This window comes from Camelus dromedarius, chromosome 7 (assembly GCF_036321535.1).
Source record: "Camelus dromedarius isolate mCamDro1 chromosome 7, mCamDro1.pat, whole genome shotgun sequence".
NCBI classification, from domain to species: Eukaryota; Metazoa; Chordata; class Mammalia; order Artiodactyla; family Camelidae; genus Camelus; species Camelus dromedarius.
In genome coordinates, this window is record NC_087442.1 from 44253085 (window position 1) to 44278732 (window position 25648).

Consider the following 25648-nt stretch of genomic DNA (forward strand, 5'->3'; position numbering starts at 1 on the left):
GACCTAGAATTGTCACTAAAACACCGTTAAGTTTCACCTCTCCAAAATGTGTCAGAACATTGATATTTCTTTGGGAATCACAACGATTATACCGAAATGCAGCCTCCTCTTTAGTTTAGTTTTAAAACACAGTGACATTTAATCAGAAAGGGGATATAGATTTAGCAAGGTGGGTGGAGGGCGACTCGGGAAACTGTAGGGTGAGGGAAAAAAGGAGGAAAGAACAAAACTGTCCACATGAGACTTTGCTGCTGGGTTGTGAGCTATTCTTATCCTGTCAGCACAATTAATGAGGGAAAAATAGTCCCCAGAAGAAATGTGGCTGGAGGCACTGATCTGCCCTCCATCCCCCTCGCGCCAAGAGGGACAAAGTCTAGAGAAAGTATCCCCAGCGGAGTTACTGGGAAAGCGACTGCTTGGCCCTGGGTAAAACTTTGAGATCAACTTCAGGGGCAAGTTAATTTAGGGCCAAGTGTAGGCACAGAACTGCAAACGCAAAGGAAGAATCTCTCTCCTCAAATCGTGTACAGCGTATCTGGGGAGCGAACAGCAACACACTAGACATGACGAAAGGACCTCACAAAGCAGTGGGTCAGCCCCAGCTGGCCCATGAGGGTCACAGGTAAGACTCCTGGGAAGGGGAAACTTTCACTCTGCGGTAGCTGGGAAAGATTTCAGGAGAAAGATGATACTGGAGAAACCTTAAAGAAAACACAGCTACAGATGGATGGGGAGGAGGAAAGAACATGGATGGAGGAGCGTGTGTTGGAACCGTGCGAACAGAACAGCATGGTAGGAGGGAAGGCTTTGAAGTGGGTTGTGGCAATTAATGTTGAAAAATGTCTTGTGTTTTTGGTACCTTCCTCAAAAATGCCAATCACAGCTGAATCCACCTTCCATACAACTGTTAACTATTGGTTTAGTCTGCATAATCCAAGGTAATGTCAAACTTTATTTCAAAATACATTAGAGTTAGGCTCATCTGAGATTTCAGATACTGCTTAATTTTTTTGTTGTTTTTTGGTGAGCTCAGAAAGGGATGTGAGAAATTATGCTAACAAGAAAGTCCTTTTCTCTTATTTTTAAAAAGGAAACCTTAAATCAAGAGTTCATTTTTTTGTTTATAATCTGCACACTCAAGTTTTGATTTTTTTCTTAGATACTAATAGCAAAGGGTAGGCACCTTGCAGTAATAATAAAAAAAAAAAACCCTATACTTTACACTTTACTTGTCCAAATTCGTTATCTCATGTGGACAGTCATTACTGTTTCAATTCTTTATCTTTCCTGCTAAGGGTTTTCCATAAGGTCACAGAGTTAACTAATGGACAGCCTAAATTCAAATCCAGGTCTCCTGATTCCCAGCCTACACTCCTCCCCACCCCTGGGCCAGACCACTTGTTTCAACACCAGAAATACCTATTGTATCTGCAGAGGTAGGAAAACAGCAAACCTCCCTGTGGATGAGAGCACAGCAAAGTAGGGCATCTCACTCACTGCTGGTGGGAGCTAAACAGATAAGCATCTTTTGGAAAAAACTGGCAAAATGTATTAAGTATCTTAACACTGTTCCTACACTTTGACCCAGTAATTTCACTTCTAAGAATCTATCCTAAGGAATTAATACTTAGGAGATGTGGCCAAAGATTGACCTAGAAATATGTTTACTGGAATGCTACTTACAATATCCAACAGTAGATTAGTTAAGAACATTATGACACATTCTAATGATGGAATATTATTGAAGTCATTAAAAATCTCATTTTTGAAGATTATTGATAGTAAATAAATATTGAGATGATATTTATGATATAAAAATCAAATGAAAAAGTCAGCATCCAGATAGTGTAGCTACCAGAAGAAAAAGAAGAATACACCAAGATGTTAACAACACTTAACTGTGGGTGATGAAATTACAAATATTTTTAAAATTTTACACCCATTTCTCATGTTCCCTTATAGTTAATGTAATAATTTTATAATTAGGAAAATATTATATTTAGAATTTTAAAGATGGTAAAGAAAAAAATCCAGTTGCATAAACTCTAAAAATAATGATTAAGAGAATTAAAATCATCGTTTTACCTAGACTGGTCTATAAATTGTATGTCTCATGCTCGGAAAAAACAAATAAATGTAAGGCTAATCTATCACGTTCCCAAGGAGAGGATGACGGATTTATGATAGAAGATGTGCAACAGAGCACGCGGCAAACATTTAAAGCTAGAAAAGTTTGGCTTTAAATCGTCGACTCACTTCCACGAGCTGAGCGCGGTTCGCTAAACGGCAGGAGCTGGGCTCCAGCAAGCCTCGCTACGAGAAGTTCTGGAAAGTTCCTGTCCCACGTCGTCGCTGGCTTCCTCCTTCACCGTCTTTGGCCCTGGCTTGTTCTGCGTGGTTAAGAGAAGCCGGCTCCTCCCTGCGCAACATACAGAGCCAGCAGAAGCCCAGAGGTGTTCTGGAACTTTCTAGGTGGGAGAGAAAGCAGACAGACCAGGTGGGAAAAGCAGCCGAAGGGCCCCGGGTTAACGTTCCACTTGTGGCGACGTTAGTCCTTGGAGGGCTTCCAGTCTGAACTTGGAGAATTCATCAACAGGAAAACACAGAGCTGGCGTGCTCTCTATTTACTTTGCCGTTCTCAAGGTTGCAACATAAATTTCCCAACTTCGCAAGCTGTTAAGGCCGAGAGAAGCTCAGGGCCTTTCCTCCAGTCAGTGGGACCCATGTGGAGCCCCGTTTTGGGAAAACGGGGGAGGGGTGGGATGGGGGGGAACTATCCCTCAGGGAGCAGAGGAAGCAGCGCTCACGGCACTGCCTGACGCCCCCCACCCCCCAGCGACTTGCGGGGGGGGGGGGAAGGAGTGGGGAGGAAGGAGGGCCGGGGAGCCTTAATTCTTCAAACCAGAGCTACTGCGCTGCTTTGGAAAAAAATAGACCTACTGCACAGAAAGCCCTGAGACCTTCTCATTGGCTGAATTTACGGCAGGCAGGCTGGCCTTGCAAAATACCCAATGGTGTTTCAGCGAAGTGGTGTCCGAGTTGTAATGTTGCTGGATCAATCCTGGAAGCAGCCTTCTTCAGCACCCCTGGACTATTTGTGCTCTCACGCCCAACGTTTCCAATTAGCAGAGAAGCTAATGCTGAAAACCACCACATATAATCTAGAAAAGACTGTCAACGTAACATTATAAAAATTGAATATGTGTCAGAAGTGGATTTAGATTCTTTGGGTTAATATTATTTTTGCTGTTAGGTAATGAACTGACATTAATTTACTTGCCCTGTGTGATTAGGTTAATTTACTCCAGAATAATCTTGCATTTTAAAAATTAAAAATGGTGGCTGTAGCTTCTCATTATCAATCAAAGCAGCAGTGGCACTACAGAAACCGTCGCCGTCTTGTACTCAACTGTGTGCTTACAGGCGGTCAAATAAGCACTAAAAATTACAAATGACCGTGCTCGGATAAGATCTTCATGTTTAAGTACCTACAAATAACTGTCCATTCGTGAATGGTTAAACTTAATTATTTTTTCTATAAGCAAGATCACCTCTTTCATAAATAGAAATCCTCAAATAATATTAGAGCAGTTTAAATCTTCTGTATAATAATGCTGCAGTTTGTAAAACATAGAATATTCTCTCTCTCTCACACACACACACACACACAAAGAAAAGCTTAAGAGTTCATCCTTTTTTTGACCTTCAGAAATAAAAGTGCTCTCTCCATGGCTCTATACATTGTTTAAGTCCTTTAATGATTCAAATGTGCTGATAATGTTCTCGTACTTGCTGGAACTACAGTTCTGTTAATATTTTGAAAATTACTTTAATTAACCTTATTCCATCTTGTAGTAGTTAGAGAACACTTTTATATACTTTAAGTATGCATTAATTTGTTTCATCATTAACCTTGGATTTTACCCTTGGTGATTATGGTAATTTATAATTTGGCTTGAGTCAGGTGCTAGTGCATTAGAACAATACATACTGTGGGTCCTGTCAATGGCTTGAGTGGCCAGGATTCTTTAGTTTACAGGGGACAGAAAGGCAACATGGAAGGGAGGAAGCGGAGGGGGCATGGTTCAGCAGAAAATCCCCAGGGAGGGGTTTTATTTGGCTAGTGACTTTGGTGGAGGAGAAGGGATTCTGAATGGCCAAGCTTGGGTCAGGCACCTGCTCTCTGCCCACCCCACCTCCTCCTGAGATCAGAGAGGGAGGAATCTGTTATAGAGGAAGAGGGGAAGGAGGAAAATCAGTGGCCGGCCCCCAAACAGTGTCCGCCATTGTGAATAATCAGATTTATGTTGATATTTAAAATTTTAATATTAAGAGCATCTATTGCGTCCTTGCTCTCCTGACAGCTTTCCCTCCTCTGCCGCTTTCTTTTCTGACACATCCAGATAGCCAAGAACTGCCAGCACATGAGCCCTGGATTTTTACACCTGCACCACCAATTTGTCACAACTCTCAAAAATCAGGTTTCAACCCTCACTGGTTTTTCTAGAAACCCCAGTGGTATCCAATTCAACACAGCCTGCCATGGGCAGTGAGAGCCACAGGGAGGCCAAGCTCCCTACCCTCGGGGAGTTTATGGCGGGTCAGGAGCTCAGGTGCAGAGTTCATAAAACAGGTGGGCAGCGGCAGGAGTGATTTGCAAGCATTTACATCTTGTCTGTGGAAGTGCTGAGGTAGGTCAGGAGAGGGCGAAATTAGTCTCAGCGTAAGGTACCCGGCTTGAATAACAAACGCTGCAAGCAACACACTCCTTTTCTGATTTGGCCAGGAGTCTGCGATTAAAATGCTCAGTTCTACCTTTATCTCCATTAATACTATCTTCAATTTGCACCCATCATATTCAGAGACAGAAAGTGATATCACAGGAACCACTGAAGATATTCTTAGTATCTTAAGTATAGATACATTTTATAGATGCCAAAGGGATGTGATTTGAAGAATCAGTGCTTTTAGGGAGGGGAATTCCTTCTATTTATTTTTCTGATGCTCAGCAGTTTTCAGGGTCTTGGTCTACAGTCAGCCCTGCTCCTGGTGGAAGATGCTTCTGTTCCCATGCAGACCACGGAGGCGGCAGGAGGCGGACAGGGGAGGTTATGACATGCCCAGGGTGAGCCATTCGAAGACACTTGTTTTCCTGCTGGTACATCTTACATCTCATGTTGCTGGCATGGCTGAGTTGGCTGGTCAGCAAGCAGAGGAAAGGTGCTATGTGAAAAGGAAACCTGAGCTGGTAAGAGTTTGGGCGAAGTCCTTCCTGGTCCAGGCAACTTTGCTCCTGCATATAAGGATTAGTAGTGGGGGGCAGGGGCTGCAGTGGGTGAGGGAGGGGCACCACAGAATTATAGGACTTTCTCAGATCAGGGAAAGACCTTAAAGATCATTTGGCTTAAGGCTCTTCTTTGACTGATGCCCAGGAAGGTTGTGACAAGTTCACTATCACAGAATTAGAGCAAGGCTCCCAAGGCCCCTGGGTGGGTGAATGGGAGCCTTCGTGGATGCCATCATCTTTCCTTGTCTTTTGTCAGGTGATGAGGGCTAACTCTTTAACACACAACCCCACGTCACAGTGCCTTAACACAACAGAAGTTACATCTTGCTCATGGAACCATTTAACGTCAGTGTCTGGTGGGTACCTTCCAAGCAGTGATTCAGGGTACAGGTATCTTTTGTTCTGTGGCTCCCCCATCCCCAAAGGCCTTGAAGTTAGTTGCTGGGCTGAGACGTAGAGATGGGGAGTGAAGGATTGTGTAGCAGGTGGGCAGGCCTGGAAGCTTGGTCCCTCACTTCTACTCTTACTCCGCTGGATGGAAACCACGGGGCTGCCTTCCTGCAAGGGAGGCTGGGAAATGTAGTCCAGCTGTGTGCCCAGGAAGATGATGGAGGTGGTCTGGCAAGAGCTACTGTCATTTTCAGGCTTTCGGAGATGTATGTCGAGTAGCAGAGGGCACGTGATCTTGGCAGGTGGATAAACTTGGGTCTGGATACTGGTTGCATCATTGGATACTTTCCAGCCTCAGTTTGCTCAGCTAGGAAATGGGGGCACTTTGTGGGGACATTGCGAGGATTAAATGTTAATGGTGGTAAACCGGCCATGTCACATTGCACTTTCACCTTGTTTTTACAGACGAATGGGACTGGATGGAGTGGGGAGGAGGAGGAAACAGACTGACTTCCCGCACTTATTTTGACAAACGCTGGGTGTCGAGACTGCCAAGCAGAGCCCAGCTGAGTCCAGAAGCATCCGCCATTGGATGCCGAGAGTGGTGGTATGTTCCTCTGATCTAAATTTCAAAATAATTCATTCTAATTGACATAGGAAAGGGAAAATAAAAACAGTAACCCACAAACATCTATTTTATACCATTAACAGAAATTCAGTTGCTTAACATACATTTTCCAAAATGAGAACTTGAAGCCTTTATGCTCAGTCCACTGTCACATCAAGAAAGAAACAACTTTACTGTTTTCTTTTGGAAACAAAATTCTGGAGAGCAGCGAAGAGAGAAAAGATCTAAACAGATGTTTCACTTTTCACTTACAGATTTTGGTGCTTTAAAACGAAATCTGGCTCCCAGGAGGGAAGAGAAGCGCTTTCTCACCGAGGATAAGACCCTGGGGGAGGGACAGGGCTCAAGTCTCATGGCTTGCCCAGGGACGGGCACATGAATGGCTCAATAAGTATTTGCTGATGTTGAATTGATGAATGAAGACAGTTACGCAGGTAGTAACAATGAAAACAATCCTTTTGCCTGAAATATCAAAATTTGGCAGGGAAATCTCCTACATTGTAGTTTTGGATTCCCTGAATGGTTTCTTTAATTGCAAAGATAACAGTAAAATGTACACCCCCCCCCCCACACACACACAAACGAACAGCCAAGGTGGCGTTTTACAGAAAGGTAAAGCCAAGAAGCCTGATTGTGCCTCTCTTTTTATGGCACTGTCCTGTAAAATAGCCTTTCAAGCCCAGTTAGTTAAGATGAGTGGCAATGGCATATTGAAAGTAATAAATAAAACGATGGTCGGGGCTCAGAAGGTTAACATTTTTTTCCAAGAAATTATTTTCTCAATTCCAAGGGGAAAATGGCGCCTGAAATTACAAAACATGGTCCTATGGTGCCCCCTGGTGACTCTTCTATGTAATTGTGCCCGGCTTTAGCTGCTAGCAAGCTTCTTGATTTACTTATGAGGCTGGGACTTTGGGGGCTGGGCTTACTTGGAGGGGGAGTAGGGAGACACAGGAGGCTGGGAAAATCCTTTCTTCCAGCCCCTTTTCAAATGGGTTACCACCAACATGTCAAAGTAATTAACACCATAACGTTGGTGTAAGATTTAAAAACTGAAGCCATGTGTTATCTTGAAAAAAAAGCTTTTACACCTCCAAAAAATTATTGACTTTCTTTTATTTGTCAGAAGGCAGATTATTAAGCAGTTTCTTTTGCCCATTAAAAGATTCTTTGTAAATCAGTTGGACAGAGGACAGTTTTTAATTTCAGAGATTAATTATCCCACATAATAATTGAGCCATTCTTTATGTTTTTCTGAGACCTATTCATTTAAATAAAAGACATAACAGATTAGCCTTTGACATGAGAATGAAGATTGTGGACAAAATTTAAATATTGTAAAAGTATTTTGTCATTAAAAACTGTTGTTGAAATCTGTTTCAGTAAGGATATTCATATTCCTAGGAAAGGGAACTAGTTAAATTACACATATTTAGCAAGGGAAAACAATGAAAAGCAATTGTCTGGAATTTGAGGTTGTTGGGTAAATATGGATGAATCTGGCTTAACTCTACAAGCTGCAGCCAAAATTATAATCAGTCATGAAAAAAGAAGGGTCTTTTCTTCTTCCACCCCCTCTGTGATGACAAAAGTTAGTCCTACTCCATCTGCAGATATTTCATGCGAGGTTCCAGCTGCCAGGTACTGCACTTGATGGTGGCACTGTGGGGTCCCTGAGTTTCGGGGGTGCCAAGCCCAGGAGGGAGACGCACTGGCAACACCCGCCACTTCCAATCGGTGGGATGGATGCTGGGCTGGTGAGGGAGCATGCAGCCTGAGCCTGGAAGGACTGAGGAATCAGGGGATGCTTCCCTGGAGGACATGACCTTAGGAGACTGGAATTAGCCAGAGGGGAAAGAAGGTCAAGGGCATTATAAGAACAGGCACTGGCACAGCCAAGGAGCCAGCACAGAACTTCTGTCTAGCAAGCGAGTGCGGGGGGAAGAGGGCCAAGCCTGGAGGGTCCCCAGCGAGCCGTACTAAACTGAAGAGCGTAGCACCAAGAGCCCTGGGCTGCTCCTGATGGTTTGGCAGGAAAGGGGCGAGAGCAGCCCGGTTGCCTCTGGAGGGCGGGTTGGAGGGGAACCAGCCAGGGCAGACAACAGATTTTCAGTGGGATGGCAGGATGGCGTCTCCAACTCTCTCTCCTGGCTTCGTGAGAACAGTCACCAGGGCTCACGGAGATCCTTGCCGTTTGAGGAGGGAGCTCAGGGTAAAGGAACTTTGGAGCTTGTCAGTCCTCATTCAAACCTTGACTTGGCCCCTGCCAACCTTGAGCAGGTTTCGTGACCTCTCTCAGCCTCAGTTTTTCTCACCAGTAAATTGGGCACAATAATACCTACTTTACAGGATTGGGATGTGATTGGCAGAGGGGCTGGCACATTGCAGGCGTCCTTTGTAAACAGTACTTAATTTTGATCCAAGCGCAAATGAGTCACGTTGTAAATGCTCCAGACCAAGCCAGGCCCCTGTGTATTCTCACAGCATCCTGAAACCATCCCGCAGTGTGTGGCTATGTATTTATGTGCTTATACAGTTAGTGTCTCCTCCTCCTTCTGGCCTGTAAGCCCCTTTGAGGGCAGGGGCTGTATCTATTTTGTCATCGTGGTTCAGGTGCATCACAGATGCTAAAAACAGCCATCAACCAAAATCCGGAGCACTGACAAAATCAACATCTGGCAGGATGTGGAACAACAGGGACTCTCATTTGTTGCTGGTGGGAATGCAAAATGGCTCAGCCCCTTTGGAAGATGGTTTGTCTGAATTTACCAAGCTATACACACCTACACGATCCAGCAACTTGCTCCTTAGTATTTACCCAAAGAAGTAGAAACTTAGGTCCACACAAAAGCCTACACATGGATGGTTACAACAGCTTTTTTCCTGATTGCCTAAACTGGGAAGCAACCAAGATTCACTTCAGTAAGTGAATGAATAAACCATGGTACATCCAGACAATGGAATATGACTCAGTGCTAAAAAGAAATGAGCTATCAAGCCATGAAAAGACATGGCTTAAACCTTAAATGCATAGTGCTAGGTAGAAAAAAAGCTAATCTGAAAAGAATACATACTGTATAGTTCCAACTACCTGACATTCTGGAAAAAGCAAGAAGACTGTGATGATGGGGAAAACATCCGTGGTTGCCAGGGGTTGGGGGTGGCAGTAAGGGACACGCACAGGTGGAGCATAGAGGATTTTTAGGCAGTGAAACTACTCTCTCTGTATGATACTGTAATGATGTGTGCGAGTCACTATACATTTGTCCAAACCCAGAGAACGTACAGCACCAGGAGTAAACCCTAATTTAACTGTGGACTTTGGGTGATAATGATGTCTCAGTGTAGGTTCATCGACTGTAACAAATGTACCATTCCAGTGGGAAATATGGATAGTTGAGGAGGCTCTCTGGAGGCAGGCGATACATGGGAAATCTCTGTACCTTCGTCTCTGTTTTGCTATGAACCTAAAACTACTCTTAAAAAAATAAAGTCTTTTAAAAAAATAGCCATCAAACAAAGGACAGAGAATAATGTCTGGGGACAGCTCTGCCAATGTCTTATCTTGCTAGGGTGGTGACACAACTGAAAAATGGTAAAGGAACCCTCCATTTGGGGGCAATATTTCCCATAACCCTATGTCTCTGGGACTGATAATTTGTTTTGGAAAGTGCAGTTGAATTTGTCCCCATTGTAGCCAGGTGCGAGGGCAGAGCAGTGGCCCAGGGGTCTGGCTTCGAGACAGGAAGATCTGGTGTGGAGTTCCAGTTCCGTCACAAACTTCTCCCCACCTCTGTCTGCTCGGTTGCAGAATGCAGATAAGATGCTTTCTTAGCATAATCCTTGCAAGGATTAAATGAGATAATCCATTCAAAACCCTTAGCACACCCTGATACCTTATTACTGATTATCAAATTTGCTGATGGAAAAAAAAAACTCTGTTTCTGGTTCACTGTTCTGTAATAGCAGTATCCACATTTATTCCCTGCAGTAGAGACAAGCTATCCTATATTCAGCTTTGAATTTCAAAGAAATCTTTTTTTAAAACCTTTTTTTAAAAATAGACTTTATTCTTTTAGAGCAGTTTCAGGTTCATAGCAGAACTGAGCAGAAAATACAGAGTTTGCACATAGCCCTCCCCACCCACATATATATATCTTTAAAACAATAGCTCCGCCCACATCACTAAATTCACATCAAAACTTGTCCGTGTATAGATGGAAGTTGTAGATAATTGTAATTAGTTAATACTTACCATGTGCCTCTTTAAAGTTTCACATAGAATTCTTTGAATATATATATATATATATGTTTGTGCATATGTATTTTTGTGAAATAAATTAATGCACTTCTCTTTCAATATAAATATACCTCAATTGTTTTTATGCAGACATGAACACAGTGAGAGACTGGAGGAGTCTGACTGCATTCCCATGCCATGTACTGAGTGCTTGGTAAATACACTGTCCCTGTGATGGTACTACTTATTTTTGTTTTCGAGTGGGTCTCAGCCTGCCCAAACATTTACCCCACAAATGAGGGCCAAGTGCCTGTAGGCAAGACACCAGGCGAGGCTGGGGAAGTCCAGAGAAGAACAGTGTCCTTTACCTCAAAAGCAAAGTCTCTAGAAGGGGAGACATAGGAGTAAACAGTTGTCACTGAAGGGGCGAAGTGCTCGGCTAGAAACGTGACCAGCAGGATGCAACGCTGGGGAAGTTTTACACTCTTTGCGTACTTACTGTGGGGAGACCCTGGGGTGGGGTGCAGAAAAAGGAGGGGAGCTGTCAGAGAGGGTTTCCTGGAATGTTCCAGGTCCTTCTCCTGGAAGACAACGTGGAGCTGGCCAGGCAGAGATGATGCATCTGGGTTCCCTGATGTGTGACTGGGGGAATGCTGGTTCCACATCTGCCACTGAGCTAATTACGACGGGGATGCCAGCCTTAAACAGGGCATCATGGCGTGAAGTGCCACCAGAAGTGGAAAGATACAGCCCTGTTTTGCTCAAGGGAGACCAAAGCCCCGTAACTGAAAAATGCCACTACTCCTTTCCCTAAAGCCAGGGCTGCTCTGGGGGGGCATCTGGGGCTTGCGCCCTGTGTGCTATGTGCGGTCCAGGCAGGGAGGCGTGCTGTTTCCATTGCTCATTCAGCCCCGTGGGCCTGCCTCTCACGCTGTCCAGAATCTAATTAGGATGGCACTTCCATCTACTTGCAATTTGCTAACCAAACTGGGTGCAGACCAGTTCCCTCCCACCCACCAGCCACAAGGACATGAGATGAGATGGGAAACATGGGCCTGCCTCTTGCTGCCCTTGTGAGCACTTGAGTTAATCTGTATCAGGGCCTCATGACTCAACAAATTATTTTGTGCATTTGCTTTATTGCAGTCTAGTGGTTATAATAAAATTAGTCCTATTCCACATTATTGGCTCATAATTAGAATTGCATGAACAAAATAGGTACAATCTCACTAAGTCTTCTATGGCTCAACAACGGAACTGACTGCACAGATTCTTCTTTTTTTTCTTTTTCCTTTTTTTCCACTCCTCTAGTTCCATTTTCAGGTTTTTTTTTTCAAAGCCCTTAAAAACTAAGACCTGTTTCAACTCGGATTTTCCTACAGCTTTTAGGTAGGCTGACTGTGTCATTTAATATCTAATATGGGACAGTTGTGAAAGTGAAAGAGAAGCTATTAATAATTGAGCCAGAACTGCTGCATCGGCCAGAACTGCCCCAGGCCAGCTACCCTGGGTGGTTACCCTGCTTGTAAGGGGCAGGCCACCCTCTCCAGCAGTCAAGGATTAGTCAATGACACATCTAGGCAATGCTGCTTTTCCTAATTGTCTTTTTTTTTTTTTAATGTTAATTTGGGGCAATTACCTTTGTAAATTAAAAATCTCCCCTTGCTATATGGATGGCTACTGTGCAACTTCAGAACAAATTTGAAAAATTAAAATAACAAAAAGCAAAGAATATATTCGCATCCAGATGTGGGGTTGCTGGGCACTTTCTTTGATGTGACCACTGCAGAGATAAGGGGAGATGTGAGATTGCATTTTATTTTTATTCTAAACTTGTGACCTGGGCCAAAACATGAAAATGTGCTTACCTTCACCTAAGGCATAGGAAATTTTGCACAAAGCAGCATTGTAATCTCTCTCCATTCCACAAAAATCAGATTGCATGAATGAAAGTTCACCCTTTGGCTTGAAAATGGAATATACATCAGTAAATGTGAGAATGTGTTTTTCTGGGAAATAACCCTCACTTAGCAATATCCAGGTAGCATCCAGCGAGCCTGACCCTGACTCTGGGTTGATTCAAGTGAAACTGCCTGTTTAGTGTCCCTGCCTTTAAGGCTGCCACCAGGTATCCATTATCCACTCTTGGCCAGCCAAGGAGTGGTTTTGTGTATTAAAGTATGAGGCTTTCTGCTTTTTCGTTTCTCCAGTGATTCTGAAACCGTGAACCTGCGGCAGAAAAGTAAGGCACCTCTGGGTCCTTGAGGCAGCAGTGATTTCTCCAAGAGCAAAGACTGCACGTAAGATGCTGGCCCGCCTGCTGCCCTACCTGTCTCTCAGGTTTGTGTGAAGACCAGCTGTGATGACAATACATGGCACAGGAATGTGTTTTGCTAACTGCAAAGCAGCAGAACAACGTGAGTTATTACCCTCTTTTCACTGTTTTCTGCATGGAATTGAAAGTTTGAAAGTCACAGAATGAGCTGTAGATTCGTATCCAAATCATGTGCGATGAATCCTATTTTCACAAGGTTATGCTCCACTGAAATGCAGTTTACGTGTTTCCCTAACTGTCAGAAGCAACCTACACTTAGTAAGGAGGGCAGGAGCCCCAAGGTAAGGCATATTGCGGGTGCTGGTGTGCTCTAGAGACTAGGAGGCTGTCAAGGAGAGAAAAGAAGAAAAGGGAAAAGAAAGAGATGGAAGAAGGAAGGAGGGAAGGAAGGAAGGAAGAATTCATGATGGCTTTAACAGAACTATTTGCAATTCGTCCTGAGTGACCAGGGGCAACCACCCATAAGACCATCCAAAGGAAAATCTTGTTAAAATGAGATCATATTTCCCCTCAGAAAAGAAGATAGAACGTGGCAGGTGAGTTTGAATTGCACGTTCACCTTGTTTGATTTCTCTCCACTGGGTGACGGTCTCAGGAACCCACGCCACATCGGGCAGGGCAGCCAGCACTGCTCAGGGACAGCGCAAGCCCAGAAGCTAGACGCCTCCTGTGAGGAACTGTTGATAAAACAAATCTTCGTCAATGTACAAATTATCATCTTTTTATCAAGATGGTTCTCTCTCCTATCTCATAATAAATCTGCGTGTGTTGTGCGTGTGTGTGTGCGCGTGCGCGCAGCGGTGTGCTTTTAGTGAGTGAGTGCATGTGTGCGCGTGTGATGGTTTGAGACCTCATCTGGGGTGATGCAGGGAGAAAACAGGGCGTGGGGGGCCTGTCCTTTGTTTATTTTGCAGATAAATCTCATCTCTAATCCGGATGCAAAGCAGTGTCTTGTGCAGAGGAAAGGAAGCCCTTGTACCACCCCGATGACACCCATATAAATCACAGATTTTATTCCTCTGCTGTGAGGGGCATTACAGATCTGAGCAACGTTGCAGACTCTCATTGGGTGATGCTTCATTACTTGGTGGAAAATCCCCAGGGCCAAAACATTATTTAAATGTGCTATGAAAATAAACGTGATTTATAGGTGTGTCAGCGGCTGAGACTTTCTTGCCCGTTACTGCCTGTGCTGTTGTGCATCAGGATTAGGGCCTCGATTTATCGCCAGTTCAAGCTACACACATGCTCCACATCAGGACATTGTCTACATCCCCAGCGGTTCCAGAAAGGGGACAGTGTTTGCTGGCTGGTGGGTTTCAGATGGTCCTCGGTGCTTTTGGCTTTTACTGGCTGAGAACGTGCGTGCGGGCGTGAGCGTGCGTGTACCAGAGTCGAATCTGGCCCACGTTCATTTGGAGACCGTGGGCAACAACACTTTGTGCTCAGGTGCATCCATTCTCCATGGCAGCAGAATGGTGTTTCTGGTTATAAAGAGAAAGAAGAAAGTGCAATCTCCATTTCGGCCCAGGGCTGGGGCCCACATGTTTAGCTCAGAAATCTCTGAAAAGCAGATTTGGGGTAATAAACATCAGCAAGTTCTTCAGCCCAAATGGGATTTGATTAGCAGGAAAAAGTGCAGTTGGGATGTTTCCATTACCAAAGGCAGAGATACAGGGAAAGGCTTGTCTGAAAGGGCAAAGAAGCTCCCCCAGGTGCCTAAGCAGAGCCTTGGTGACGGCTGTCTTTCCCACTGGGCTTCCACGGACACTCAGAAAACGTGGGGCAGACTGTGATTCCTACCCCACACCATGGGGTGCTGTCCCATTGCTCCAGACAAGGAGACTAGAGGTCGGAAGAGGTGGCAGAGCTGAGACTGGACACCACTGATTGAGCAGGTGGCAGGTCCTGTACAGTCCTCACTAGAGCCCTGCCTTTATGCCCATTTTAAGGATGAGGAAACTGAGGGCCACAGAGGTAGAACTGTCATAGCTTGGAAATTTCCAGACCTAGAGAATTCAGGTCTTTTCCTTCCAGAATCTCTCTTCTCTGGATGTTCACGTAACTGGTGGCAATTTGTGTTTCGCCATTCTTATCTCCGGTTCCACATCCTCCGTTTTTCAAGATCAAGGGTTTTAAATGATATTCAAAATAGGAAGAACCTATATCAAGTCCTTTTTGAGATGGATATGGGGAAGCAAATAAAGAAACTTACAAAGGCATTCTTTTGGGCTTTTATTTTAAATAAGAGACAATGGGGAGTTAGGGAGTGGGTGAAATGGGTGAAGGGGGTTAAAAGGTATAAACTTCCAGTTACAAAATACAAGTCCTGGGGATGTAATGTGCAGCATGGTGACCATAGTTAGCAATACCATATCGCACATGTGAATGTTGCTAAGAGTAGATCTTAAAAGTTCTCATCGCAAGGCAAAAAAGCTGTGTAACTATGTGTGGTGATGGATGTCAACTGGACTTATCCTGGTGATTGTTTTGCAATGTACACAAATATCCAATCATTATGTTGCACGTCTGAAACTAGTATAATATTATATGTCAATTATACCTCAATAAAAAATAAACATTTTAAAAGAAAGTTAAAAAAGAAAAAGAGACAATAACTCTGGCAGGCCTAAAAAAGAAGCCTTAAAAAAAAACTTTTAATTTTGAAATAATTTCAGATCTATATTAAAGTTGCAGAAATAGTAACAAGAATACCTGTATAGGCTTCATTCAGATTCTTCGGATGTTAATATTTTACTGGGTTTGCTTTATCATTGTGTGTGTGTGTGTGTGTGTGTGTGTGTGTGTCTTTGTGCTAATACTTTTCTGGATAATACTTTTCTTGGGATGGTTTGGAAGTTGTAGACATGTTGTGCTTTATTCCTGACTACATCAGCGTGTATTCCTAAACTCACGTACATAACCACAGTGTGGGTATTAAACCTAGGAAATCAACACTGCTACAGTATTATTATCTAACTTATAGACCTTTTCCAAATTTCAGTAATTGTCCTACTAATGTCCTTCCTAGAAAAAACCTTTTCATGTACTTTGGGTTTCTGTGGGACTTGTGCTCAACTGTGGGAACTTGTGAGAGTTTGCTAAAGGTTTAGGCTATTCAACTAAAAAGTAACATTATCTTTTATATATATATAAATATTATATGTATTATATATTATATATATAAAATTCTTCTCCTATGGTTGTAATGAAATGCTCATACTGACAAATTCAAAATCTTTACATCCTTGAACCAAAAAGTAAAACCAGATTCTGAGTTCCTCCGTGTGTTTCCATTCAGTGTGAATCTCTTTACACATCTGGTCCCTCTTGGGGGCTGCACCCTTGCCTGTTTACAAGATTTCTGAAAGTCGCAGCCATGACTTTGCCTCTAAGCCCAGTTGGGTAAAACAAAGGTCCAAAGGGTTTTTTGGTAAAGTGTGATGAGAAAGGGCAATTTGGTCTGTGAGTGGCTTTCCGCGGAACCCCATTAGTTCCTGGTGAAGTTGTGATGCGGGAGATGTTACAGCTGCCAAGAGCAGGTCATCTGGCTCCCGTTATCAAATTGTGTGTCCTAAGACCCAGGGATAGGCAAGTGACAGAAAGGAAAGACAACACTGGTCCAGGATTTAGTGCTGCCCAGCAGGAGGATTAGTGAGACGCCTTTATAATGCGGTGTTGACAGACAGGACTAGCGTCTGTTTTATGGGCTATCAGCTGAGCTGTATCGGGCTTCTCCTGCGGGTAGCGGTTACGTTTCAGCCGACATGACTTGATCTGTGGTTTATCCAAATCGGTGTAATAATAAGGTAGGTTATAAGGGCATTTACTTTTCCATATATGCTCAAATATAGTCAACCTGTTAGAAAACTAAGCAAAATAAGGGCTTCTGTTTCTCCTGCTGGTACACAGTGAGGGTGTGAGAGTAATCAGCTCATTCCCCTCCAAGACATATCCATCCAGAAAGTTTGTAAAAGCTCTTTATTCCTCGTAGGGAAATGATTTTCGTCTTAGGGAGGAAACACATGGCTTTCTTCTTACAGCTTCAAACTCCGTCTTGCCAGCTGTGTTGATTTCCCTCGGCGTGGCACTAATGAAAGGAGACTTTGATGAGCTGTGTGAATGGTCACTCCAGAGGGAGGCATGCAGAAAGACGCGGCTTTCTGGAAGGTACTCGTTTGAGAGTATTTCTGCCTTATCTCTAACACACATCCCAGAGAAACATCACTGGTGTCAGATGGAAGGCCCACGGGGCCTGATTTACCTGCCGGAATGGCTTTCTATGGGTTGGAGTCCACGAGAAGTGATCTTGGGGAGGCAAACCAGCTTTCACGTTCTGACGACTTGTGTCTCTCCTGTTCCCTGCTGGGCCTGGTATACTTGAAAGCAAATTCCTGCCTTTTTTGTTTAAAAAGTTTTTTTTTTTTCAAAGGTGTTAGCAATCTGTCTTACGTTCTCCCACCCCTGCTGGGATTTATGATCCAGTTCGTATTTTACTACGTGGTCTTGGCAGGCTCCCCTCGTTGAAATTCAAACCGAAGCAACCTGATGGGGGAACAGACATAAAAATATTAATTTGGTGGATATTAAAAAAAATCACACTGGTTATAAATCAGGGGCTGTCCACTGGTTCCTTTCATCATCTAAATGGTCCTTCTAACCAGACCACAAATCTTCCTGGGGAGGAGGAGGGGGCTTGGAAGGTGGGGGTTCCCTTCCTGAGGTTTTGGAGACAGCTTACATCCAACACTTCCTCAAACCTGGCTTTGTTTTATTAAAGGTAATAAAAAGTGAGTACTGCTGGTACAGGCAGGCTAATTAGCTGGCCTCACAGAACAGACCGGGCTTAAAAGAAACGCTGGCTTGGTCTAAAAGAAATCAGGTTGTGGAAATGTCTAAATTTTGATTAGAAATAGGGTTTGGGAGACTCAAACCTTATTCTGCTTCTCCAAGGTTGTGGATGAAGAATGAAGGGAGCAGGACTGAGGATGCAGGGATCGCAGCCAGCCAACCACAGCAGGTACGGATCCAGGATCTGTGGTCAAGGCTGAGGACTAGGACCACGTGCCCACGTCTCCACTGGCCCCTCCCACCCCAGCTCTTGGATTCTAATAGGGAGCCGTAGAGATAGAGACAGAGGTAGGGAAGGGAGGGCAGTTACATTCCTGTGGGGTAGAATTGAGGAAAAGTGGCAGGGAATTTCTCTTCCTATAATGAGATTTTAATGGATTCTTCCATTTCCATCTTATAGCTGATCTTTACAGTTAAAAGACTCTTGATAGATACTTTAAATTTTTATGAAAACTCCAGGAATTGGTTTTTAAAAACTCTGGCTGGTTAGAAGGCTAAATACTTCCATAAGAAGGTACTAATAAAAATGGAAGGCTGTCCCTATTACAAATATCCACGTATGTAAATGGATGAGTAGCTATGATGGGAAATTCATCAGTGTTCTAGAAGCCCAAGGTTTTATTTAATGGCACAAAATCTCATAAAGCAAACAAACCAGAACTTCACCCCAGCCAGGCACACAGCTAATGTGTGTGTGGTAATGATGATCCAAACACCGCTGGATCTTGGGCTTAAGGAGTAAGAAAATTCAGTAGCTGGAAAAGGGGCAACCAGTTTTCTGTAAAAATCAAAGCAAGCTCTTAATTCAAAATACTGCCATGATAGCAGGCAGAAAAACGTTTGTGAACCAATTTTTTTTTTTTTACAGGGAAAAGATTTCTAACCAACAATTGGTTCATATTACTTCTCTGCTATCTTTATAGGCAGCATTAAACAAGGGGCCTCATTTTTGCCTGAAGAGCGTAATGATGAGAATTATTTCGTCTTCAACAGAGATTTTCCTACTTGGTTACCACGCAATGTAATACCTTGGAGTTGAAAAATGATACTCTCCTCTCCAAGAAATGGAAGAGAGGGGAGAAGGCGCAGTCATTCTGAGCTTCACTCTAAAGCAATTATGAGCTCTTCACAACCCTCAGACAAGAATTGATTTTTATTTTTAGATTATTAAGCTGTGGGTGTAAGGAAGTCAGGATATGTGACCTAGTTTTGACATTGCAGACTGAATTCTTCTTGAATTGATTCAATATTGAAAATAAAAACTTTTTAAAAATTTATTTTTATTCTACTTTATTTATTTATTTTTAAATGGAGGTGCTGGGGATTGAACCCAGAACCTCGTGCATGCTAAGCCTGCACTCTACCACTGAGCTGTACCCCCTGCTCTTCCCCACACCAAAAAAGGGGAAAACTATTTTTAAAAAACATTTTTGCCTTATAATCTCCCCAAATGTACTTTGCTTCTTTCCTACCTTTATGAAAATCTTCATGCTCATAAAGACAGATGAATAAACAGGATAGTAGTTGTGGGATATTGGAATAGAACATGAACACATCAGAATTAACTGCAGTGTCCTAAAGAAACATAGAAATAGGGATAAACTCCAAAAGGTAGAGATGTTATGTTGGATGCGTTTCATGCCGTCACTAAATACAGAACACTGGGGTGTCCAACTTTTATACTCACATTGTGGGCACTCATTTTACTAATTGTTTTTAGGAGAAGTGGTATTTACATATACATGTATATGCTGAATTTAATTGCCCCAGTAAGCCTTGAAAAGTCTGCCAGCTAGATTAAGGGCCCCACCCAAGGGGCAGAAGGACCCTTGTGGCTATATGACCATGTGGGTCACTGTGCTTCCTTCTCTGACCGCTTGGAACAGACGTGTGCCCATATTGGGCCACTTCCAATGCCAAGAGTGTAGAGTCCAGAGCCCCCAGCTCCCTCCTATCACAACCTGGGTCTTGAAGCAGGCGAACACCCTCCCAGAGAACATGTTCTGTTCCATCCTCACTCGGATTCTCTCACAGGATGTTCTCTCCCCCCACAGCTATCCGTCGCTTACCGAAGCCTTCTGTGTGCTTCCCGGACCACCTACCCCAGCTCTTGCTCACCTTTGTCTCTTCCCAGCCTCTGCTGCATTTCTGACACGGAGGGCCCGGCTTGGCACTTAACAGTCATATGCTCTTTTCAGTTGTGTTTCTTCTCTCTTAGCGATAACTTCTCTGAGTCTCAGATTCATCATTGACAAAATGATGGAATATGCAGTGTAGTTTTGATGATGAAACAAGGCAGAACACAAGACCTGGTGCAGAGTATGTGCTCAATAAACATCCGTGCCCCTCCCTTCTTCCTAAGGACCTTGTCGTGTTTCTGCCATCTTCTTCTAAACCTAACAGTGTAAAAGAAAGTGTTTTTGTGTGCTGTTGTTGTTGGATAGTTCAACAAAAATCGAACTATTATGCTCTATCCAATTTTATCATAGGCAGATGATAATTCTCCTTGATTTTTCAGGAAGGGATGCTTGGATGGGGACAACCTAGTCTGATGAAGGTTGGCTTAGAGAATGGATAGAAACCCAGCTGCTTATAACAAAACCCTCTCAATTCTGAACCACAGGGTTAGAGGAAGCTTGGAGGTGAGTCAGTGCGAACATCTCATATTCCCGAGTGCTAACCAGCACTGCTGTCTCCCGGATCGGCTGTGACAGGGATCAGCCCCAGGAGTTAGTGAAAACAATCACAGACACAGTATTTACTATTTAGAGAAGAGAAATTGTGACAAGGAAGGGTCCTGAGGAGATGCTGACCCAGTCTTCTGGCAGAAGTTCCGGAGGCCTGGAACAGTTTAATTTTCTGAAGAGTGGTGGCCTGGCCACCCAGACCACGGAGCTGATAATTACCCCCGACCTGAGGTGCAGCCGGCTTTCTGCGTGACCCTGTGGGACCTCCCAGCAAAGCAGAGCTGCCGAGGCCGTTTCCCCGCCTGTGGGTGAGCATAGTTCCCCTGGGATTTCTCAAGGCAGAACCATCTCAGCTAAGCAGGCATCTTGCTGGAAAGAGAGATGGGAGATTTAATTCATATTACACGTTCATTGTGTTTGGTTTAGTCTGCGAAATGGAGTTAAGGACGACGCGTGCGCATACATAAACGCTACACAAACAGCGCAGACAGCTGGCAAATCATTAATTAACAGCAGGAATGATCTTCAAACAGCATTCTGGGCAACCACAGAAAGAGGAAGCTCCCTGGACCTGGTTTCAGTTTTGCCCATGACCTGAATTCATCCTCATGAAGTAGTGCAGAGGTGGAACGGGGCAGGGAGAAAAGCCAGGTGCATACTGCTGTAACACCTTTTATTCCCTCCGTCCTCACCGGCTCCCCAAAAGGACAAAGAACAGACAAGCCGTACCCTCCTCTCCATCTGCAGGGCATCCCCCATACCAGACTGACGCCAAATGAGCAGCGGGCACACGAGGATGCTCCCGGCACAGGATAATTGTGCCATAAATATAATTAAAGTCAGCAGGAAGACCATTATGGAGAAAACCAAACTTAGAAAAAAATTAGTACTAGTGAGGAAAACATCATACATTCTTTTTATTTCAGTCTAATTTTGTTTACATGATTCATACAGTTTCCAAGAAGATCCCTGGAGAACATTAGGCTGGCACCACATGCATAAACATTCGTATATAACATGTAAATTAGAAACAATCTCAGGATTTATATAGAAATTACAGCCACTTCTAGCAAATTAATTCAATGACAGAAAAGGGGTTACTGGCTCTCTTCAAATCAAGAGGGGGAAATATTGGGCAATACAGATTTATTTATTCAAGAGGCTTGTTCCTTGCCAGGAGCGGCTGTCCCCTCGGCCTGGAGTTGTTCATTTTTTTTATTGGATATGTACTGGTGATTAAATTTGCTTCAAATACAGGAGCAGTCAAGAGGACCATAGTGGGTGGTTTTAAGTTATAGAATTGCCAGTATAGTCATTAAGTTGATTCGGTTGTAAGAGTTTGCTGGGGGAAAGTGATGGACGAAGGCAAGCTGCTCAAGTTAAAAATATTCAGGAATATGGAATCTTAGAGCTGCAAGGTCCTGTGAGTGCATGCTTGCCATTTTATAGATGAAGAAACTGAGCCCCAGAGAAGTGTTCTGCCCAAGCAAGCAAAGGAGATGATGATTTACAAAGTCAGACAAGAATCCTGGTCTCCTCCACCCTAGCTGCAGGCCCTGAGGAAACCCTTCCCCAAGCTGGCGTCTCTTCTGTATTGGAATAGAACGGACAGGCGACTTTTGAGTCCTTTTTCTTACAGGGTACTGTACCCGTGTCTTTGGCTGGTGATTTTGCCATTGGGGATGGTGGCAGATGGTTTGTCAAAATAGCCCCAATTTTCACCTACCCTGCATCTTTTCTCCGTGTGACTTTGCAGTCCTTGAATCTGGGCTGGGTTTGTGACTTTCTTTGGCCCATAGAACACAATGATGCTCCCAGAGCCCAGGGCCCAAGACCCGTGTGTGCTGCTGCTGCTCTGCCCCAGCCCCTCGAAGCATGCCAGGGTCCCTTGCTAGGGGGACAAAAGAGGCACGTGGGTAGGGTTGCCAGATTTAGCAAATATTGGGGACATATACTAAAAAAATTATTTTTTACTTATGTGAAATTCTAGTTGAGCTTATCCTATATTTTATTGGTCAGCTCATATGAGCTGATCCAGATGGTTCTACTCTGTATTAGCCAACCCCTAAACACAGATGAGAGCCCAGCCACAGTCAGCACAACCCCCCGCGGACCCAGGCGCATAAGTGAGCCCGCCCGAAATTAGCAGAGCTGCCCTCAGACTCATGAGCAAAAATATTCACTGGTGTGTGACACTGAGGTTTGCTGGTTGTTTACTATGCAGTGTTACTGTGGCAGAAGCTAGCTATTTAGGGACTGTCAGTAAAAACAACGTTCTAGGAAAGGAGTCCGATTTGGGCTTCAGATGAGGATGATCTAATTGTTGTGACCCTCCTGTTTGCAAGCAAAAATGGCAAGAAAAAACATCTTGCCATACGTTCCGAGGCTAGAGACTCAATATGTAAAGACACGTTAATAGAATATGTCTTATGCGTATTTCTGTCTTTTGGGGATCTTGCCACCCTGTTCTGGTGGTTTGTTTTAAATGACTCACTTTGTGGCTATGTCTTTGTCACCGAACACACCAGAATGAGACACTGTGGCTTTCCTGACATCCCTAGACCTTTGATAGCTTCTGTCTGGACTGGGGCTCGTTTGTGCTGTGCTCTCCTGACTTCCCGTGCCTCCTTTCCCGTCCTTCAGGGAGGCAGGTTCATCGCAGATCCCAGTAATTGTGCTTAATCTCTGCTTAGGGTTACATTTTTCAAAGGTCACCTTCCTTTTTCAGAGTCCCCTCACTATATATATATATATATATATATATATATCTTGTCCTTGTGTAATATTTTGTATTTTTCAAAGCTCTTTCACATTTGTTGCAATTGAGGCAGGCATTGGAATCTGTTTTGCAGATTAGGAAACTGAGGCTCAGAGACTTCAAGTGACTTACCCAAGGTCACACAGGCTAGTTAACGGCAAAATTAAAACTATAACCCAGATTCTCATCTCCTAACCCTAGACTCTTTCTAGTATGCTCTGCTGTGTCCCTCATCCTGGGGCTTTGCACAATTGATGCTGTAGCTAGGTATTCAGAGGGCACCTGAATAATGCTTCTCAGTCTAGGACTGAGTCAAGTGGAAACAGGACATTCTTAAAGGGGTCATTAGAAATCCCCAGACCTCCACTAAAGCAAGGTTTGGTGCAGATGACTGACGACTGTATAAATGCTTTCACCTTGTAATGGCTGGTCTCAACCTCCAGAACAGAGTTCTACATTGTGGATTAATCACTCCATATCTCTGTTTTAAAATCGTGTTATGGCCTTTTAAAGGTATATTTTAAGACGTAATGTTCTGTAAGGAGGCATGGTCCATTTAAAAGCAGGGCTGCTTGTAGGTTGCTGGCTGAGAAGAACAATTGAATGCAGATGAAGGGAAAATACCAGGATATTACCCCAGGAAACTCCCTTTTCTCCAAATCTATAGAGCAAAGGCATGAGCCACCCACATAAGGATAGTACTTGCCTTGATTCTCTGCTTCTGGATTCTGGAAGGTCAGTGATGTTATTATCAGCCTTTGGGTGAACGACTCTCCTAATTTTCCCTGGACTGAGGTGCTTCTCGGGATGTGGGACGTTCAGGGCTAACACTGAGTCAGTCCCAGGCAAACTGGGATGATCTGTCACCCTATCTGGTCCTGTGTACAGCCCTTTGAGATGAGCTGATGGACACCCCTTCCTCCTCCACCAGGAGGCACCAACTCACATCTCCCACCCTGTTCATTCCACACCTAAGAATCCTTGTACAGAGGAAACACAAAATATGTATGTGTTGAAAGAATTAAAGAAAAAATGACTTTCCCTGGCTCTCAGAACTAGTCTGTTGCCTAACCAGGAAGGAGGGCTGGCTTGGGAACTAGAAGACTAATTCACTGGTTGTGTTAACTTTGGCCAAGTCATTAATTCATTGCTCCACAGTTTTCTCATCTGTAAAGAGGGGCAGGGACAAAGGTCCCTTCTCTGTTATATACTCTAGGGTTTTATTGTGTAGGAACCAAAGAGTTAAGTCTACCCTGACCTAATTCTTTTCCTCCAGATGCCCAGGAGTCTTCACCAAGCCCTCCTGGAGGCCTCTGTTTCAGCTCAGCCCGAAAGCTGACGCCCAGCTCAGGGTCAGACATCGGGCAGAACCTCAAGGCTCTTGCTCAGGGGTAAACCTTTTAGATCAATGCTGTCTCATAAAACGTCCTGTGATGATGGACATGTTCTACACCTACATTGTCCAATATTATCGCCACTAGCCCCTTATAACTATGTAAATTTAAATTTGATCAAAATAAAATGAAATTTCAAGTTTAGTTCCTGAGTCGCAGTAAGCACATTTCAAGCACTCCACAGGCACATGTGGCTAATGGCTACCATATTGGACATTTCCATCATCGCAGAAAGTTCTGTTGGACAGCACAGCTTTAGAGGGCCATCTGGAGCTGGAGTAGAGTAGGAAAAATAGGAGGAGGGTAGGAAATGGGAGGGCTAATCTCCTTTTTCACCAGTAAACTTTATCTGTTGCTTTGGGATCATGGGAACGATGTAGCCAGCTTACTGGAGATGTACCATCTAAGTCTTGTATTGGAAATGATCTTTTAAAAGTTGATTAAAAAATTAATAAAAAGGGGACATGAAAATATGTCCTTCACTGAAACCAATGCAAAAGGACATGATAACTTTCTTTTCACCAATACCTGCAACTGGACTAACTCTTCAGTCAACTATAGAAACCACCAGGAAATAAAATTAAATAGGCAAATGTAAAAGTTGTGGAAAATCCTTTCTTTTTGCAAGGATCGTGATTGAAGACAGTCCCAAGCATCTTGTAGGATGAAGAAAACAAAACAAAACAAAACATGGATACTGTTTTATCAATGAGATTAATAAAATAAATGAAAATGAAAGCTAAGTGTTCAACTCAGCATTACTGTCCTTGTTTAGGAAGTAAATAAAGAATGATTTGTGGGATTACAACCCCAAAGACGATGTTGGCATCGAAGAACTTAAACTGCAGGAGCAGATTCTTAGTTCTAAATATGCCACTGGAAGCTGTGTGGCCTTCAGCAAGTGACTTACCCTCTCTGGGCCTCAGTTTTCATCTGTAGCTGGAGAAAGATGGCGCTGGTCTGGGTCTCTGGTAACTTTATCTTTCTCGGGTCACTTTTGCTACCACATTCCTGACTTCTGCTGTAGACACTAGAGCTTATATCTTTTATCATAGCCATAAACATTGTTTCTTACTAA

The 25648-nt window shown here is 43.7% G+C and overlaps 2 long non-coding RNA genes across 6 annotated transcripts; both read left to right on the forward strand.

Moving 5' to 3' along the window:
- Positions 1–155: 155 nt before the first annotated feature.
- Positions 156–15006, forward strand: LOC116154021 (uncharacterized). 5 transcript variants are annotated; one of them, XR_010381657.1, is made up of 8 exons: positions 156–622; positions 5010–5248; positions 5544–5643; positions 6143–6284; positions 6560–6739; positions 10696–10759; positions 12756–12962; positions 13795–15006. It is a non-coding gene; the product is annotated as an uncharacterized LOC116154021 (long non-coding RNA). The 5 variants fall into 5 exon arrangements; XR_004137833.2 differs by having other exon boundaries at positions 12756–15006; XR_004137829.2 differs by having other exon boundaries at positions 5013–5248; positions 12756–15006.
- A 1890-nt stretch (positions 15007–16896) lies between these two features.
- LOC135321747 (uncharacterized) lies at positions 16897–18854 on the forward strand. The gene is made up of 3 exons (XR_010381784.1): positions 16897–17050; positions 17834–17900; positions 18655–18854. It is a non-coding gene; the product is annotated as an uncharacterized LOC135321747 (long non-coding RNA).
- The last annotated feature ends 6794 nt before the right edge of the window (positions 18855–25648 follow it).